The sequence below is a fragment of the Canis lupus genome, chromosome 11, assembly GCF_011100685.1.
Source record: "Canis lupus familiaris isolate Mischka breed German Shepherd chromosome 11, alternate assembly UU_Cfam_GSD_1.0, whole genome shotgun sequence".
In the NCBI taxonomy this organism is placed as follows: domain Eukaryota; kingdom Metazoa; phylum Chordata; class Mammalia; order Carnivora; family Canidae; genus Canis; species Canis lupus.
The window spans coordinates 51,742,905-51,763,828 of NC_049232.1; the positions used below are offsets into that span (position 1 = coordinate 51,742,905).

General features: G+C 39.6%; 1 long non-coding RNA gene across 1 annotated transcript in view; it reads left to right on the top strand.

Moving 5' to 3' along the window:
- LOC119876816 overlaps positions 1 to 1,218 on the top strand; it is an 89,229-nt gene extending 88,011 nt beyond the window's left edge. The window contains exon 3 of the long non-coding RNA XR_005366950.1: positions 1,000 to 1,218. This is a non-coding gene — a long non-coding RNA (uncharacterized LOC119876816). The remainder of the gene's footprint in view (positions 1 to 999) is intronic.
- Positions 1,219 to 20,924: the final 19,706 nt, after the last annotated feature.

Below are 20,924 nucleotides of genomic sequence, written 5' to 3' on the forward strand. Positions count from 1 at the left end.
TAGGAAGTAGGGTCTTTGGAAGGTAATTAGGATTAGATAAGGTCATGGGTGTGGAGGTCTCACAAATGGGATTAGTTCCCTTTTAAGAGTCATGAAAGGACTTGCTCCCCCTCCCTGCTTTCTGCCATCTAAAGTTACAGCAAGAAGACAGCCAGGAAGCAGGCCCTCACAAGACACTGAACCTACTAGCACCTTAATCTTGGACTTCCCAGCCTCCTAAGAAATACATTTCTGTTATTTATAAGCCACAGAGCCTATTGATATTTTGATATAGAAGCCCAAGCATACTAAGATAGTCTTCAGGCTGTCACAGGCATCATAAGCAGTAGTCTGTATTATCCCCCCAAGTAATAGTTACTAAATAAATTCTCAAGTACCCATACTGCAGTGAGAGAACACACTCCTATACATATTCAAATCCATGAACAGCCTCCTGAGAAGAACTAAGATGTCACAAACTCTAAAACTGCCTCACCTTCTCTCTATATTCTTTTACCCCCTCCTTCTCCTAACACCAGGGCCCTTTAGTCAGTGGAACTAGCTAGCCATTGTAACCCTTTTAGAGAATTTCAGCTGAAATCTGGATATCCAGCCCACTCTGATACGGTATTTGCATTTCATGCTTAATTTGTCTATAACATTACAAATTTCATACTCCTACATTTCTACTGTTAACATCATAATACTATTTTAGTACTCCTCTTTTGCAAGTGAAATTAGCATTTCCATGTAAAATAGAAAAATTGCTGGTTGTCTCCCTAATGTGTCTAGGAGCTTAATCCAAGCCTAAGGTTTAAGTTCTCAGTGCCTGAGATGATTTATTTTTGTGTGTGGGTTTCTCAGCAGACTTAAATGCTACTGTGGACTTATGGCTGGGTCTATTTGTATCAGAGGATGACCTGGTTGACCCTTCCTTTGGAAAAATGGAAGGAACCTGAGATCAGAGACATCATCTGAGAGTATCCTCCTGAAATGTTCTCTTGTTCCTTACCGTTACAGGTTTTTCCAACAGAAGCGCAGAGCACAATGCCTCTCCATTAAAGGAAGCACCAGCAATCCTGTGGACCTCATATCTAGAATTAAAAATCGAGAAGGTTCTTTCTAGATATATCTCCTAAGGAAAGGGAAACAAAAGCACAAATAAACTATTGGGACTACGTCAAAATGAAAAGCTTCTGCACGGCAAAGGAAACAATGGACAAAACCAAAAGACAACATCCTGAATGGGAGAAAATATTTGCAAATGATACATCTGAGAAGAGGTTAGTTCAAAATATATAAGGAATTTCTACAACTCAACTCTCAAAAACAAATAACCCAATTTAAAAAATAGGTAGAAGAAATGAACAGGACATTTCTCTAAAGAAGACATACAGATATCCAATGAATATGAAAAAAAAAGTATTACTCATCATCAGGGAAATGCAAATCAAAATCACAATGAGCTATCACCACATACCTGTCAGAATGGCTAACAGGTATTAGCCATTCTGAGAGACAGACAGAGAGAGACAGAGAGAGAGAGAGAAGAATGCGGGCTGGTGGGCAAAAAGAGAGAATCTTAGGTAGGTTTCACACCCAGTGCAGAGCTCTAAATGGGGTTTGATCTCACAACCCTGAGATCACAACCTGAGCCAAAACCAAGAGTCTAATGCTTAACCAACTGCACCAACCAGGTGCCCCAAGAAATAACAGTTTTGTGAGGATGTGGAGAAAAAGGAATCCTCATGCACTGTTGGTGGGAATGTGAACTGCTATAGCCACTATGGAAAACAGTATGGAAGTTCCTCTAAATATTAAGAAATAGAATCACTATATGATCCAATAATCCCACTATTGGGGATTTACCCAAAGAATACAAAAACACGAATTCAAAAAGATATATGCACCCTTATGTTTATTGCAGCATTATTTACAATAGCCAAATTATGGAAGCAACCAAGCAACCCAAGCATCCATCAATAGATGAATCGATAAAGAAAATATATAGAATGGAATGTTACCTGGCCATAAAAGAGAATGAAATCTTGCCATGTGCAACAACATGGATGGATCTACAGGGTATAGTGCTAAATGAAAGAAGTGCATCAGATAAAGACAAATGCCATATGATTTTACTCATGTGGAATTTAAAAAACAAAAACAAACAAACAAAACAAACAAACAAAAAAAAAAACAAAGAAAAAAGGGACAAAGAACCAGATTCTTATATATATATAAAACAAACTGGTGGTTACCAGGGAGGAGGTGGGTTAAGGGATGAGTGAAATAGGTGAAGGTATTAAGCATATACTTATGCTTTTTTTTTCATTTTTTTAACCCTTTTTTATTAATATTTTAAAATAATAAATTTATTTTTTTATTGGTGTTCAATTTACAACATAGAGAATAATACCCAGTGCTCATCCCGTCAAGTGCCCCCCTCAGTGCCTGTCACCCATTCACCCCCACCCCCCGCCCCTCCTCCCCTTCCACCACCCCTAGTTCGATTCCCAGAGTTAGGGAGTCTTCATGTTCTGTCTCCCTTTATGATATTTCCCACACATTTCTTCTCCCTTCCCTTATATTCCCTTTCACTATTATTTATATTCCCCAATGAATGAGAACATACAATGTTTGTCCTTCTCCAATTGACTTACTTCACTCAGCATAATACCCTCCAGTTCCATCCACGTTGAAGCAAATGGTGGGTATTTGTCATTTCTAATGGCTGAGTAATATTCCATTGTATACATAAACCACATCTTCTTTATCCATTCATCTTTCGATGGACACCGAGGCGCCTTCCACAGTTTTGGCTATTGTGGACATAGCTGCTAGAAACATCAGGATGCAGGTGTCCCAGCGTTTCATTGCATCTGAATCTTTGGGGTAAATCCCCAACAGTGCAATTGCTGGGTCGTAGGGCAGGTCTATTTTTAACTCTTTGAGGAAACTCCACACAGTGTTCCAGAGGTGGCTGCACCAGTTCACATTCCCACAACAGTGTAAGAGGGTTCCCTTTTCTACCGCATCCTCTCCAACATTTGTGGTTTCCTGCCTTGTTAATTTTCCTCATTTCTCACTGTGTGAGGTGGTATCTCATTTGTGGTTTTGATTTGTCGTTCCCATGATGGCAAGTGATGCAGACAGTTTTCTCATTGTGCATGCTGGCCATGTCTATGTCTTCCTCTGTGAGATTTCTGTTCATGTCTTTGCCCATTTCATGATTGGATTATTTGTTTCTTTGATGTTGTGTTTAATAAGTTCTTTATACATCTTGGAACTAGCCCTTTATCTGATACGTCATTTGCAAATATCTTTCTCCCATTCTGTAGGTTGTCTTTTAGTTTGTTGACTGTATCCTTTGCTGTGCAAAAGCTTCTTATCTTGATGAAGTCCCAATAGTTCATTTTTGCTTTTGGTTTCTTTTGCCTTCGTGGATGAATCTTGCAAGAAGTTACTGTGGCCGAGTTGAAAAAGGGTATTGCCTGTGTTCTCCTCTAGGATTTTGATGGACTCTTGTCTCACATTTAGATCTTTCATCCATTTTGAGTTTATCTTTGTGTATGATGAAGAGAGTGGTCTAGTTTCATTCTTCTGCATGTGGATGTCCAATTTTCCCAGCACCATTTACTGAAGAGACTGTCTTTCTTCCAGTGGATAGTCTTTCCTCCTTTACCGAATATTAGTTGACCATAAAGTTCAGGGTCCACTTCTGGGTTCTCTATTCTGTTCAACATTGATCTATGTGTCTGTTTTTGTGCCAGTACACACTGTCTTATGATCACAGCTTTGTAGTAAACCTTGAATCTGGCATTGTGATGCTCCCCAGCCTAGTGTTTTCTTTTTAAAATTCCCCTGGCTATTCGGGGGTCTTTTCTGATTCCACACAAATCTTAAATAATTTGTTCTAACTCTCTGAAGAAAGTCCATGGTATTTTGATAGGGATTGCATTAAACATGTACATTGCCCTGGGTAACATTGACATTTTCACAATATTAATTCTGCCAATCCATGAGCATGGAATATTTTTCCATCTCTTTGTGTCTTCCTTAATTTCTTTCAGAAGTGTTCTGTAGTTTTTAGGGTATAGATCCTTTACCTCTTTGGTTAGGTTTATTCCTAGGTATCTTATGCTTTGGGTGCAATTGTAAATGGGATTGACTCCTTAATTTCTCTTTCTTCAGTCTCATTGTTAGTGTATAGAAATGCCATTGATTTCTGGGCATTGATTTTGTATCCTGCCACGCTACCAAATTGCTGTATGAGTTCTAGCAATCTTGGGGTGGAGGCTTTTGGGTTTTCTATGTAGAGTATCATGTCATCGGCGAAGAGGGAGTTTGACTTCTTTACCAATTTGAATGCCTTTAATGTCTTTTTGTTGTCCTGATTGCTGAGGCTAGGACTTTCCAGTACTATGTTGAATAGCAGTGGTGAGAGTGGACATCCTGTCTTGTTCCTGATCTTAGGGGAAAGGCCTCCCAGGGCTTCCCCATTGAGAATGATATTTGCTGTGGGCTTTTGGTAGATGGCTTTTAAAGATGTCGAGGAAAAGTTCCCTCTATTCCCTCACACTCTGAAGAGTTTTGATGAGGATGGATGCTGTATTTTGTCAATGCTTTCTCTGGCATCTATTGAGAGGATCATGTGGTTCTTGGTTTTTCTCTTGCTGATATGATGAATCACACTGATTGTTTTACGAGTGTTGAACCAGCATTGTGTCCCGGGGATAAATCCTACTTGGTCATGGTGAATATTTTCTTAATGTGTTGTTGGATCCTATTGGCTAGTATCTTGTTGAGAATTTTTGCATCCATGTTCATCAGGGATATTGGTCTGTAATTCTCCTTTTGGTGCGGGTCCTTTGTCTGGTTTTGGAATTAAGGTGATGCTGGCCTCATAGAACGAATTTGGAAGTACTCTATCTCTTTCTATCTTTCCAAACAAGCTTTAGTAGAATAGGTATGGTTTCTCTTTAAACGTTTGATAGAATTCCCCTGGGAAGCCATCTGGCCCTGGACTTTTGGTCTTGGGAGGTTTTTGATGACTGCTTCAATTTCCTCCCTGGCTATGGCCTGTTCAGGTTTTCTATTTCTTCCTGTTCCAGTTTTGGTAGTTTGTGGCTTTCCAGGAATGCGTCCATTTCTTCTAGATTGCCTAATTTATTGGCGTATAGCTGTTCATAATATGTTTTTAAAAATCGTTTGTATTTCCTTGGTGTTGGTAGTGATCTCTCCTTTCTCATTCATGATTTTATTAATTTGAGTCTTCTCTCTCTTCTTTTAATAAGGCTGGCTAATGGTTTATCTATCTTATTAATTCTTTCAAAGAACCAACTCCTGGTTTTGTTGATCTGTTCCACAGTCTTCTGGTCTCGATTTCGTTGAGTCTGCTTGAATCTTTATTAACTCTCTTCTTCTGCTGGGTGTAGGTCTATTGCTGTTTTTTCTCTAGCTCCTTTAGTGTAAAGTTAGCTTTTTGTATTTGAGTTCTTTCCAGTTTTTGATGGATGCTTGTATTGCGATGTATTTCCCTCCTTAGGACTGTTTTTGCTGCATCCCAAAGATTTTGAACGGTTGTATCTTCATTCTCATTAGTTTCCATGAATCTTTTAATTCTTCCTTAATTTCCTGGTTGACCCTTTCATCTTTTAGCAGGATGGTCCTTAACCTTCCACGTGTTTGAGGTCCTTCCAAACTTCTTGTTGTGATTTAGTTCTAATTTCAAGGCATTATGGTCTGAGAATATGCAAGGGGACGATCCCAATCTTTTGGTATTGGTTCAGACCCGATTGTGACCCAGTAATGTGGTCTATTCTGGAGAAAGTTCCATGTGCACTTGAGAAGTAATGTGTATTCAATTGAGTTTGGATATAAAGTTCTGTAGATATCTGTGAAATCCACCTGGTCCAGTGTATCATTTAAAGCTCTCGTTTCTTTGGAGATGTTGTGCTTAGAAGACCTATCTAGTATAGAAAGAGCTAGATTGAAGACACCAAGTATAAGTGTATTATTATCTAAGTATTTCTTCACTTTGGTTATTAATTGATTTAAATATTTGGGAGCTCCCACATTCGGGGCATATATATTGAGGATTGTTAAGTCCTCTTGTTGGATAGATCCTTTAAGTATGAGATAGTGTCCCTCTTCATCTCTCACTACAGTCTTCGGGGTAAACTTATAGTTTATCTGATATAAGGATGGCTACCCCTGCTTTCTTCTTTGAGGACCATTTGAATGGTAAATGGTTCTCCAACCTTTTATTTTCAGGCTGTAGGTGTCCTGTCTAAAATGAGTCTCTTGTAGACAGCAAATAGATGGGTCCTGCTTTTTTATCCAGTCTGAAACCCTGCGCCTTTTGGATGGGGTCATTAGCCCTTCATGTTCAAGTTACTATTGAAAGATATGAGTTTAGTGTCATCATGATATCTATTCAGGTCCTTGTTTTGTGGAGTGTTCCACTGAACTTCTTCTTAAGGGAATTTTAAGAGTCCCCCTTAAAATTTCTTGCAGAGCTGGTTTTTGGAGTCACATATTCTTTCAGTTCCGGCCTGTCTTGGAAGCTCTTTATCTCTCCTCCATTTGAATGAGAGCCTGCTGGATAAAGTATTCTTGGCTGCATGTTCTTCTCATTTAGGACCCTGAATATATCCTGCCAGCCTTTTCTGGCCGCCAGGTCTCTGTGGAGAGGTCTGCTGTTACCCTAATACTCCTCCCCATAAAGGTCAGGGATTTCTTGTCTCTTGCTGCTTGAAGGATCTTCTCTTTATTTTGGAATTTGCAAGCTTCACTATAGACCTCGAGGTGTTGAACGGTTTTTATTGATTTTAGGGTGATCTATTTCCTGGATCTGAATGCCTGTTTTCCCTTCTCAGATTAGGAAAGTTTTCAGCTATGATTTGTTCAAATACATATTCTGGCCCTCTGGCCCTTTCGGCACCCTCAGGAACCCCAATTAAACGGAGTTTTTTCTTCCTCAGGCTGTTTATTTCCCTTAATCTATCCTCATGGTCTTTTAATTGTCTGTCTCTTTTTTCCTCAGTTTCCCTCTTTGCCATCAACTTGTCTTCTTATGTCACTCACTTCGTTCTTCCACCTCGTTAACCCTCGTCGTTAGGACGTCTAGTTTGGATTGTCATCTCATTCAATTGATTTTAATTTCTGCCTGATTGGATCTAAATATCTGCAGTTATGAAGTCCCTTGAGTCCTTATATGCTTTTTCTAGAGCCACCAGTAGCTGTATAATAGTGCTTCTGAATTGGCTTTCTGACATTGAATTGTAATCCGATTTTGTAAACTCTGTGGAGAGAGGACTGTTTCTGCTTTCTTTTGAGGTGAGGGTTTCCTTCTAGTCATTTTGCTCAGTGCAGAGTGGCCAAAAACAAGTTGTATTGGGAAAAGGAGAAAAAGAGAGAGAAAGAAGGAAAGACACAGAGAAAAAGGCCAAAAGGCAGAAAAAAAAAAGAAAAAAAAATTGACACGAAGAAAGAGAAGAAAAAGAAAGAAAGGGGGGAAAAATGGTGTGGGAAGCAAACAGAAATCAAAAAGAAAAAAAGAAAAGAAAAAAGAAAAACCACGGGGAGTATCTTCTGATTCTGTATACTTTAAGTCCTTGACTTCCCCTGGAACCTTGTCCGTCTAGCTGGTCTTCTCGGGGAGGGGCCTGTTGTGCTGATTTTTCAGGTGTTAGCACTTGGGGGAGCTGCTCTGCCCCCTGCCTGTGTAGAGCTCAGTGGGGGTTGTTTAACCCGTGAGGCCCCAGGAGGAACAACCCCAGTGGCGGTGGCAGCTCTGGAGCCCTGGATTCAGCTCCCACAGTAACTACTGAGCTTCTCCGTCTGCAGGGCCTGGAGGCTCCGGGGCAGGGCCGCTGATCTGCTCAGCTCTGGGCAGGAGCGTCCTTGCGGTCCCTCGGCCCTCCCAGCCTCTGCCTGTCCGGGGGGAGGCGGGATCCTGGGCTGTGTCCCGGCGCCCTGTGCTGGAGCCTGCGCTGTTGGATTTGCGCTCCAGGCCGCGCAGCCCCCTGCGCGCGGAGCCTCCCTCTATCGGAGTCGCCTCCTAGCTGCTCCCGGCCGCACAGCCCCCTCCGCGCGAGCCGCCGCTGGAGCCCCTCCGACCTGCTCCGGGTCCAGCCGTGGGCGCTGCAGTCTTTTAGGGAGCTCGGCGGCGGGGTATGGCCACTCTCCTGGGCGCGCAGGTGTCTGTTAGTGTCCCAGGGAGCCCGAGGGCATCCCCGCCCTCCTGGGGTCCTGCTCCAACTCCCTGCGGGCGCCTTTCTGCCCGGGAAGGTTGGTGCAGTTCCTGCTTCTCCCGGACGGAGCTTTCCTGTCCTGGGGACACTCGCCCCGGCCTCAGCCCGGCTCCTCGCGGGAGCCTTTTGTTTCTTCATTTCTTTTTCCCCCGTCTTCCTACCTTGATAGAAGCACGAACTCTTCTCACTGTAGCATTCCAGCTGGTCTCTTTAAATCTCAGGCCGAATTCGTAGATTTTCAGGATGATTTGAAGGTTATCTAGGTAATTTGGTGGGGACAGGTGATTTGGGGACCCTACTCTTCCGCCATCTACCCCCTCCCCCCCCCCTTTTTAAAGATTTTATTATTATGTAATCTCAACACAACACAACACAGGGCTTAAACGCACAACCCAGAGATCAATAGTCGCATGCTCTACTGAGCCAGCCAGGTGCCCCAAGAGTACATGTATCTTCATGAGCACCAGTAATGTACAAAATTGTTGAATCTTGGGCGCCTGGGTGGCTCAGTAATTGAGTATCTGCCTTTGGCTCAGGTCATGATCCTGGGGTCCTGGGATGGAGTCCTTCATCAGGCTCTTCCCAGGGAGCCTGCCTCTCCTTCTGCCTATGTCTCTGCCTTTCTCTGTATATCTCATGAATAATAAATAAAATCTTTTAAAAAATTGTTGAATCACTATACTGTGCATCTTAATATAACAATGTAGGTTAATTATACTGTAATTAAATGTATATATTTCTCAAAGCCTGTGGGTTTTGCAACAAGTGCTCACATCCAGAGCAGAATCAAGATGGTGTCTCGGAAAAGTGGCTAGAAGGAAGCAGAAGAGCCATAAACACATTTCCAAAATATTAGGGACATTTCCTGCTGATACTTATGAAGATTTCTAATAATTGTGTGACTCTTGTTCTTATTTTATATAATTTTGCCTTCAGGGAACTAACATTTTAAGCAGAACAAAGAAACTAATAAACTTTTCCGACAGGGTCAGGGACATGGAGAGGAATTTTCCAGATGATCTTTTTGACATCTTCGCAATTTTATAACTCTAGTTTAACCCTAAAAATCTAAGAATTGTTCATAAACTCATTTCAGTATCTGAAGAGTAAGAAATAAATTAAGAAATTGCGTCCCCTGGGGATCACTGGGTGGCTCAGTGGTTTGGCACCTGCCTTTGGCCCAAGGTGTGATCCTGGAGTCCCAGGATCGAATCCCACATCAGGCTCCTTGCATAGAGCCGGCTTCTCCCTCTGCCTGCCTCCCTGCCTGTCTGTATGTCTCTGTGTGTGTGTCTCTCATGAATAAATGAATAAAATATTTTAAGAAAAGAAATTGCATCCCCCTTTAGATGTATCTAAGCAAGAGCCCAGCCTAAGAAGACACCGGTGACAGCTGAAAAGAAGGCTAGAGGCCAAAGCCATGGCCTATACAACTCAAAATTAACTTGCTTCAAAATTATCTTGGAAGAGACTCTTGCATCTTAATCCATAGCCCCAATATCCTAATAGAAAGAAAATGCAAGTCTGTGTTGTGGGGGTAGGGGTAGTATTTCTCCAGAAATCACCTAAGGTTGAGAAGGCAACAGTGAATATCTGGGGCTCCTCTCTACTTCCAGAACCTTCTCTCTGGTCTTCAGGTACCTGACATGTCCCAGGGATTGAATCCTGCTTCAGCCTACTCATCTTTACTTAATCTTTCTCAGCATGGCCAATATATAACCTCTTTCGTCATCTCATCCCTTCAAAGCAGGATCTAGGCTAAGTTCAAAATGCCTTTATGTGATACTCTCACCTACTGCTGCCATCCCACTGTGCTATCTGCAGCCCCAACCCATGGCCACATGTTAGGAAACTGAGCCCGTTTTTTCCATGGTGAAACAGCATGGGAAAATGCTTAGGAAATGTATGATGAATAAACTATATACAAATAAATGCTAAGGCAATTTAAAAAGAATAATATAATGAAATTATTGATAATTTTCTACTTTAAAACATTTCAGTATAGTGGTATTATTTACATATTCATAAATAATACTTGCTTTTCAAAATTTTTCTAAATTTAAAAGTATGTTTATTTTTTAAATATTTTATTTATTTGAGAAAGAGCGAGAGTGAGAGAGAGAGAGCACGACCGGGATGAGGGGAAGAGGAAGATGCAGACTCCCCCGCTGAGGAGGAGCCTGATGTTGGGCTTGATCCCAGGATCCTGGATCATGACCTGAGCCAAAGGCAGATGCTTAGCCAAGACTGAGCCACCCAGGTGCCCCAATAAGTATATTTATTTTAAAAATAAAATACACAATTATACATATAAATACTTTTATAAAAATGAAAAGCTTATAATATATACTTAACCTACTGCTACAGTAAAATTTATTTTTATATAAAATTCAGACAAAAAATTTCCACATATTTTCTAAATATACCCTAATTATGCTTCAATCCTCTCTATCTTGGTCTAACTCCCACTGGAAATGTAAGCCTCTCCACCATAAGAGGAATGTGAGTCCTCTCCCTCCTGCCAAAATATAAATTTCATGACAGCAGGAACTCCTTTTTGTTTACCACTGTATCCCTAGCTCCAAGAACCCTGCATTATATCTGGAAATCACTCAATAGCTATTGTTGAATAGGTGAATGTACGTCTGCATGCATCTTTATCTAAAGACAGGAACACTAATGTAATCAAATGGAAGCAAAAAGAATGCATATATTACATGGGTTTTATTACAGTATTGATAATGGGTAATGTTCATTAAGCATTTATTAATATTCAAGGCACTATGCTAGGTACTTGATATGTAAAAATATGATTAGATACTATTATTAATTTTTTAAAAGATTTTATTTATTTATTCATAGACACAGAGAGAGAGAGAGGCAGAGACACAGACAGAGGGAAAAAGCAGGCTCCACGCAGGGAGCCCGGGTCTCCAGGATCACACCCCAGGCTGCAGGTGGCGCCAAACCGCTGCGCCCCCGGGCTGCCCTAATTTTATATTTTTAAAACCTGGAAGAAAATGAATTTGAGAGATTAGTATTATTATTACATACCTACATATATCCTTTTTTTTTTTTTTTTTTTTTTTTTTTTTTTTTAGAGAGAGAGATTTACTTATTTGGGACACCTGGGTAGCTCAGCAGTTGAGCGTCTGCCTTGGCTCAGGGGTCCGGATGGAGTCCCACATCGGGCTCCTTACTGGGAGCCTGCTTCTCCCTCTGACCGAGGCTCCTTCCACAGTTGGGCTATCGTGGACATTGCTGCTATAAACATCAGGGTGCAGGTGTCGCAGCGTTTCACCGCATCTGCATCTTTGGGGTAAATCCCCAGCAGTGCAACTGCTGGGTCGTAGGGCAGGTCTATTTTTAACTCTTTGAGGAACCTCCACACAGTTTTCCAGAGTGGCTGCACCAGTTCACATTCCCACCAACAGTGCAGAGAGTTCCCCTTTCTCCACACCTCTCCAACATTTGTTGTTGCCTGTCTTGTTAATTTGCACCATTCTCACTGGTGTGAGGTGACCATTCTCATTGTGGTTTTGATTTGTATTTCCCTCCCTATTTGATGTGGAGCATTTTCTCATGTGCTTGTTGGCCATGTTCTATGTCTTCCTCTGTGAGATTTCTGTTCATGTCTTTTGCCCATTTCATGATTGGATTGTTTGTTTCTTTGCTGTTTGAGTTTGAATAAGTTCTTTGTAGATCTTAGATACTAGCCCTTTATCTGATACATCATTTCCAAATATCTTCTTCCATTCTGTAGGTTGTCTTTTAGTTTTGTTGACTGTTTCTTTTGCTGTGCAGAAGCTTTATATCTTGATGAGGGTCCCAATAATTCATTTTTGCTTTTGTTTCCCTTGCCTTCCATAGATGTATCTTGCAAGAAGTTTCTGTGGCAAGTCCAAAAAGGGTGTTGCCTGTGTTCTCCTCTAGGATTTTGATGGACTCTTGTCTCACATTTAGATCTTTCGTCCATTTTGAGTTATCTTGTGTATGGTGTAAGAGAAGGGTCTAGTTTCATCTTCTTCACATGGCTGTCCAGTTTTCCCAGCACATTTATTGAAGAGACAAGTCCTTTTTCCAGTGGATAGTGTTTCCTGCTTTGTCGAATATTAGTTGACCATAGAGTTGAGGGCCCATTTCTGGTTCTCTATTCTGTTCCATTGATCTATGTGTCTGTTTTGTGCCAGTACCACACTGTCTTGATGACCACAGCTTTGTAGTACAACTTGAAATCCGGCATTGTGATGCCCCTGGCTGTGGTTTTCTTTATCATTATTCCCCTGGCTATTTGGGGCCTTTTCTGATTCCACGCAAATCTTAAGATGATTCGTTCCAACTCTCTGAAGAAAGTCCATGGTATTTTGTTAGGGATTGAATTAAATGTGAAAATTGCCCTGGGTAGCACTGACATTTTCACAGTATTAATTCTTCCAATCCATGAGCATGGAATATTTTCCATCTCTTTGTGTCTTCCTCAATTTCTTTCAGAAGTGTTCTGTAGTTTTTAGGATATAGATCCTTTACCTCTTTGGTTAGGTTATTCCTAGGTATCTTATGCTTTTGGGTGCAATTGTACATGGGATTGACTCCTTAACTTCTCTTTCTTCAGTTTCATTGTTAGTGTATAGAAATGCCACTGATTTCTGGGCATTGATTTTGTATCCTGCCACATGGCCAAATTGCTGTATGAGTTCTAGCAATCTTGGGGTGGAGGCTTTGGGTTTTCTATGTACCGTATCATGTCATCTGTGAAGAGAGAGAGTTTGACTTCTTTTTTACCAATTGGAATGTATTTTATTTCTTTTTGTTGTCTGATTGCTGAGACTAGGACTTCTAGTACTATGTTGAATAGCAGTGGTGAGAGTGAACATCCGTGTCTTGTTCCTGATCTTAAGGGAAAGGCTCCCAGTGTTTCCCCAATTGAAAATGATATTTGTTGTGGGCTTTTCATAGATGGCTTTAAGATGCTGAGATGCTGTTCCCTCTGTCCCGACACTCTGAAGAGTTTTGATCAGGAATGGATGCTGTATTTTGTCAAATGCTTTATCTGCATCTATTGAGAGGATCATGTGGTTCTTTTTTTTTCTCCTGTTGATATGATGTATCACATTGTTTGCTTTACGAGTGTTGAACCAGCCTTGCATCCCAGGGATAAATCCCACTTGGTCATGGTGAATAATCTTCTTAATGTACTGTTGTATCCTATTGGCTAGTATCTTGTTGAGAGTTTTTGCATCTGTGTTCATCAGAGATATTGGTCTATAATTCTCCTTTTGGTGGTGTGTTTGTCTGGTTTTGGAATTAAGGTGATGCTGGCTTCATAAAATGAGTTTGGAAGTATTCCGTCCCTTTCTGTCTTTGGAATAGCTTTAATGGAATAGATATTGTTCTTCTTTAAATGTTGATAGAGGGATCCCGGGTGGCGCAGCAGTTTGTCGCCTTCCTTTGGCCCAGGGCCCGATCCTGGAGGCCCGGGATCGAATCCCACGTCAGGCTCCTGGTGCATGGAGCCTGCTTCTCCCTCTGCCTGTGTCTCAGCGCCTCTCTCTCTCTCTCTATGTCTATCATTAAATAAATTTTAAACAAATAAAGCTCTTTTTTCTTTGAGATGTTGTGCTTAGAAATCTGTCATTTGCATAAAGTGCCATGCTGAAGTCTCCCATTATTAGCGTATTATTATCTAAGTATGTCTTTACTTGGGTTATTAATTGATTGATATATCTGGCAGCTCCCACATTAGAGGCATAAATATTCATGATTGTTAGGTCCTTTTGTTGGATAGGTCCTTTAAGTATGATATAGTATCCCTCTTCATCTCTTACTACCAATCTTGGGATAAACTTTAATTTGTTATGAGGATTGCTACCCCTGCTTTCTTTGAGGACCATTTGAATGGTAAATGGTTCTCCAACCTTTCATTTTCGGGGCTGGAGGTGTCCTTAGGTCTAAAATGAGTCTCTTATAGACAGCAAATAGATGGGTCTTGCTTTTTTATCCAGTCTGAAACCCTGAATCTTTTAATGGGATCATTAAGCCCATTCATGTTCAGAGTATTATTGAAAGATAGGAATTTAGTGTCATAATAATACCTATTCAGTCTCTGTTTTTGTGGATTATTTCTTTGGGTGTCCTCTTTCTTTTACAGAGTCCCCTTAATATCTCTTGCAGAGCTGGTTTGGTGGTCACATATTATTTCAGTTCTGCCTATTTTGGAAACTTTTTATCTCTCCCTTCTATTCTTAATGAGAGGCCTTGCTGGATAGAGTATTCTTGGCTGCATGTTCTTCTCATTTAGGACCCTGAATATATCCTGCCAGCCCTTTCTGGCCTGCCAGGTCTCTGTGGAGAGGTCTGATGTTAATCTTTCTCCCCATATAAGTTAGGGATCTCTTGTCTCTTGCTGCTTTAAGGATTTTCTCTTTATCTTTGGAATTTGGAAGTTTCACTATTAAATGTTGAGGTGTTGAACAGTTTTATTGATTTTAGGGGGGAACCTCTCTATCTCCTGGATCTGAATGCCTATTTCCCTCCCCAAATTAGGGAAGTTCTCAAGCTATGATTTGTTCAAATATGCTTTCTGGTCCTCTGTTCCTCTCAGCCCCCTCTGGAACCCCAATTAAATGTAGATTTTTCCTTCTGAGGCTGTCATTTATTTCCCTTAACCTTTCTTCATGGTCTTTTAATTTTTTTCTCTTTATCCTCAGCTTCCTTCCTTGCCATCAACCTCTCTTTTTTGTCACTCACTTTTTTTTCTACCTCATTAACCCTCGTTGTTAGGACCTCCAGGTTGAATTGCATCTCATTTAATTGATTTTTAATTTCGGCCTGATTAGATCTAAATTCTGCAGTCATGAAGTCTCGATTCCTTTATGCATTTTTTCCAGAGCTGCGTGTAGCTTTATAATTCTGCCTCTGAATTGGCTTTCTTACATTGAATTGTATTCCAAATTCTGTAACCCTGTGGCAGTGAGTACTGTTTCTGATTCTTCTTTTGTGGTGAGTTCTTCTTTCTAGTCATTTTGCTCAGTGCAAAGTAGCTAAAAACGAGTTGTACTTGTTAGAAGCACAAACTCTTCTCTCTGTAGCATTCCAGCTGTTCTCTCTTTAAATCTCAGGTCGAATTCATAGGTTTTCAGGATGATTTGAAAGTTATCTAGGTAAGTTGGTAGGGACAGGTGACTTGGGGACCCTACTCCTCTGCCATCTTGCTCCGCCCCCTTGACCTGACTTTTTAAAAACATAAGTTGTAGATAGCAAAAATTGGAGGCAAGGTAAGGCAGGGTGCATAGACCAGTCATGTTACCAATGAATCAACTGAATACAACTTTGGTTGATTTAATTAGGAAAAGAGTTTATTAAAAAGATGCTGTGTAGCTCAGAGAACCTCTCGAAAGACTGATGATGCAAGATTAAAAAACATACAGGAACCAAAAGATGCTGCTCAGAGTAAACACATTCACAATAATACCAGAGAATGAGTCCAATGAAAATACTGCTGCTGCTCTCATTGAACTCTGGATCCTTTAGCTTAAATTGCCAATGTTGCCATATTGGATACTGATGCTGGCACTGAATAGTGGATGCTGATACTAGATACTGGATGTCCAGTGCAAGACACTGGTTACCCCTCTGCAACCTTCAAGACTCATAAACTTGAGATTCCAATCCTGATGGTTAAAAAGAGGCATGGGGCAACTGATTGGTAGAGGATGCGACTCTTGATCTCAGGGTTGTAGGTTCAAGCCCCACACTGAGTGTAGAGATTACTAAAAAATAAAATCTTTAAAAAAAGAGGCATTATAGCAGCATTCCAAGGAAATGAGCAGGTAAGATAAATGCATAGGTAATTTTTTAAAGCCTATATTAGAAAGGAATAATTACATATCAATAACTTTAGGCTTTAAACTTAAAGTAGGAAAAGATGAACAAACTAAATGCTAAGCTAGCAGAAAAAAGGACATAAAAATACAATAGAAATCGATGAAATAGAAAACAAAAACAATGAAGAAAATTAATAAAAGCAAAAGTTGGTTCTTTGAAAAGAAAAAAATCAATAAACCTTTAGTTAGACTAGCCAGAAAAAGGAAAGAAGATACAAATTACTAAATAAAAATGGAAAGGTAAACTTCACTACAAATTTAGAATAATTAAAAGGGTCATAAAAGGAATGATGTAAACAACTTTATGCTAATAATTTGGATAATTTATAGAAAACAGACAAAATCTTAAAAAGACACAAATTACCAAAACTAACTCAAGAAGAAATGGAAAGCCCAATTAGACCCATAACAAAAAAGAAGTTGAATCAATAATTTAAAGTCCACAAATAAAATCCCAGATCATTTCAAAGGCCAATTCTATCGAAATTTCAAGAATGTGTAATACTAATCTTTCACAAACTCTCCAGAAAATAGCAGAGGAAGAATCACTTCCCAATTATTCTGTTGGGTCAACAGTACCATGATACAAATTATCAAAAGAAAAAATCATAAAACCAATTTTCTTCATGAATACAGACACAAAAAATCCTCAACAAAGTAAGAGGGAACTGAATCTAGCAAAATATAAAATGAATTAAACAATATGGTAAAATGGAATTTATCCCAGGAATATGAGTCTGATTTAACATATAAAAATCAATTAATATAGTACATCATGGTAATACGAAAAACAAAACCTACATGATCACCTTAATAGGTGCAGAAAAAATTCAAAAGCTCCAACAGCAATTCATGAAAATTTTTTCTTTTTAAAAATTAGTTACAGTTTATTTGGCATGTAAAATAGTTTGCAATTGGGAGCTCTCAAACTAACAGGGAATGAGACTCAAAGGTATACTGTTATAAAAGGATGTTTATTATTTTCAGTGGTTTATTATATCACTAGATATAATAATTGAGGATTGGTTAAAAGTGACCACCTCATGCCAGTTTGGGGGAACAGCTTGAATTTTATCTATGATTTGTAGAGCAATATACAAGAAGTGGCCCAAGGTAATTTTTACTTATTTTGCAGAATAGGCTAAGGTTAGATACAGTCATTTTCCTAATAGCATAATCAGAATTATCTCCTCATTATCTATTCTAAAATCTGTATTATTATATATGAAGTCCAATCTCCATAATTTGAGGAAAATCAAACTGTGTGATTTTCTCACAGAGTGAGTCTACAACATGCTCTAAATTAAGTCCAGTACCATTAAGGTGTTTTTTTTTAAGATTTTATTTATTTATTCATGACAGACACAGAGAGAGAGAGAGGCAGAGACACAGGCAGAGGGAGAAGCAGGCTCCATGCAGGGAGCCCACCGCAGGACTTCATCCCAGGTCTCCAGGATCACACCCCAGGTGAAGGTGGCACTAAACCACTAGGCCACCCCGGCTGCCCCCATTAAGGTTTTCTTTGTATAGGGACAGATTGCTAGTAATGAAATTTGAGTGGTTATGGGCCATCCTTTGGCTTCCAAGCCTCCTCCCAGTACTAGATTAACTAGTCATAAGTATTAGTTCAATGGCCAAGGGATGGATACCAATCCTTCTCGTAAAGCCATTTCCTGTCATACATACACATATGGGAGCTAGTCCTAATATTAACTGAGAATCTTCCCAAGCTTTTGAGTGGCTACATAACCAGCAACCATTTTGATTAGTAAAGGAGGGCATGCATTGAGTGGCAGGCTTTAGTGAGAGAGAAAATCTCGAACAGAAAAAGGAACATGAGGGGCTCCTGAGTGGCTCAGCTGGCTAAGCATCTGCCTTCAGCTGGGGTCATGGTTCCAGAGTCGTGGGATCAAGCCCCACATGGACTCCCTGCTGAGCAGGGAGTCGGCTTCTTTCTCAGCCCCTCCACCCACTCATGCTACTCACTCTGTCTCTCCGAAATAAATAAAATCTTTAAAAAAAGGAATATGAGTATGAATATTTTGTGTTCATCTGTAAAGCAGTATAATCACAATAATTGTTATAAAAAATGAGTTCTGGGGAAAAGACAGAGAATCTAATAGAATCTTGTTCTGTGATGTTGGGTGTAAGCTATCTGCTTTGCCTTATTGTCTGCTTCCAGGGAAGTTTGGTGTGTTGTTTTTTTTTCCCCTGGAAATTCCTAATTTTAAGTTTGCCATAGGTTGACAAGTTCAATAATCGAGGTATAGGGAGAGTTCTCTTTAATTGTGAGTCATGACCCAAGTAATTTAACTGCTGTGTGAAAAAATAGAACCTGATGGAGCCCTTTTCCACCAAGGTTCAAGTACTATTGTGAAAAAATTTGCAACAAACTAGGAAGAGATTCCTCAACTTGATAAATGTCTTTTATGAAAAACCTATAGCTAACATCATACTTACAGCGATTATGAAATACTGAGTGACTTCTCCCTAAAATCAAGAGCAAAGCAATGATATCTGGTTTCACACTGCTATGTAACATTACACTAGAGATTCTAGCAGTACAACTAGCCAAAAAACAAATAAGAGGCACCTATGTTGGAAAGGAAGAAGTAGTACTATCTTTACTAATAAATAACATGATCCTGTGAGGAAAAAAAATTCTAGGTAATCAAAAAACAAAAAACTGGTAGAAACTAATGTTTGTTAAGGTCATGAGATCAATACACAAAAGAGAATTTGCATTTCTAAATACAACCAATGAGTCACCCAAAAATCAAATTAAGAAAACAACTCAGGAATTTAACAAAAGAATATAAGAATTATACACTGGAAACTATGAACCATTGCTAAGAAAAGAGCTGAATAAACTGAGAGCCATTTCATGTTCATAGATTAGAAGATGAAATATTATTAAAGGGCAATTCTCTCCAAATCAATAGATTCAGTGCAATCCCTATTAAAATACAAGCTGTCTTTGTTGCAGAAATTGACAAATTGATATTAAGTTATATGTGAAATTCAAAGAACCCTAAATAGAAAAAAAATTTTGAAGATGAACAAACTTGTATTTTCCCAGTTCAAAATAATATTAATAGCATGATATTAATATCTATTAATCAATGGCATGATATTAGTACAAGCACAGCCATCTAGACCAATAATACAGAATTGATAGTCCAGAAATAAATGGTCAAATAGCCAAAACCTTCAGAAATTAATCCAAATGTCCATCTGCTGATGAATGGATAAACAAAAACCATGGCTTCATACAATGAACTTACTAGAAGGCAATAAAAAGGAAAGAAGTTGGATCTGGGTGGCGCAGTGGTTTGGCGCCTGCCTTTGGCCCAGGGTGCGATCCTGGAGACCCGGGATCGAATCCCACGTCGGGCTCCCGGTGCATGGAGCCTGTTTTCCCTCTGCCTGTGTCTCTGCCTCTCTCTCTCTCTCTCTCTCTCTCTGTGACTATCATAAAAAATAAAAATTATTAAAAAAAAAGGAAAGAAGTATTACATGCTACAACATAGATGAACCTCAGAAACATGCTATATTTAAATATCCATTTGTATCAAATGTCCAAAAAGTAAATCTACACAGGCAGAAAGTAGATGATCACGGGACTGGAGTGAGGAGTGGAATAACTGTAAATGGGCAAGAGGGATCTTTTCCTAATGGTAAAACTACTCTAAAACTGACCTATGCTGATGGTTACAAAATTCTATAAATGTACTAAAAAACACTGAATTGTACACTTAAGTGGAATCTATGGTTTGTAAATTAATTCTCAATAAAAGAGTTAAAAACAATTGCTGAATGACTGTATAAAGAACATGAGAGGAAGAGATCTTAATCTATATATCATTATTATGTTAATATAATAGTAAAACACACCAATTAAACAATAGACATTGTCAGACTAAATAAAAAATAATCAACTATACACTATCTACAGCAAATCCACTTTATTTTTTAAAAAAGATTTTATTTATTCATGAGACACACACACACACACACACACACACACACACAGGCAGAGACACAGGCAGAGGAGAAGCAGGCTCCATGCAGGGAGTCTGATGCAGGGCTTGATCCCGGGACTCTGGGCTCATGCCTGGGGCCAAAGGCAGACGCTAAACCACTGAGCCACCCAGGAATCCCCATAAATCTACTTTAAATAACAAGTTACAGATAAAGAGTTAAAAGATGGAAAAATAAATATCATTGGAAACCAATTAAAAGAAACATGGTGTACCTATTAATATCAAAGTAGACTTCAGAACAAGGACCATTACCAGGAAAAAGAGCCACATTATGTAATAATAAAAGAGTTAATTCACAAAGGTAGCATCACAATCCTAAAGGTGTACGTATCTAACAACAGATGTTCAAAATACATACAGCAAAAACTAGTATTTCTAGAAGTCAAACTCATAATATACTTGAATGCTTAAACACTGCTCTCTCAGTAATCAATAAGTAAATACAAAATCAGTAAAGAGAGAGACCTGAAGAACACTGTCGACCAACTTGACCCCAGTGACATTTACAGTGTACTGCAGCTAACAAAAATCTTTTTAGAGAGGACTTAAGGGAGGGATGACTGGGGGTTCAGTCAGTTGAGCTTGTGACTCTTGATTTCAGCTCAGGTCATGATCTCAGGGTTGTGAGATGGAACCCCGAGTCCAGCTTAGCACTGGGCACAGAATCTGCTTAGGATCTCTCTCTCCCTCTCCCTCTGTCTCCGCCAACCCCCACCCTGAATCAAAAGCACATGTGCACACACTCTCTCTCTCAAAGAAAGAGC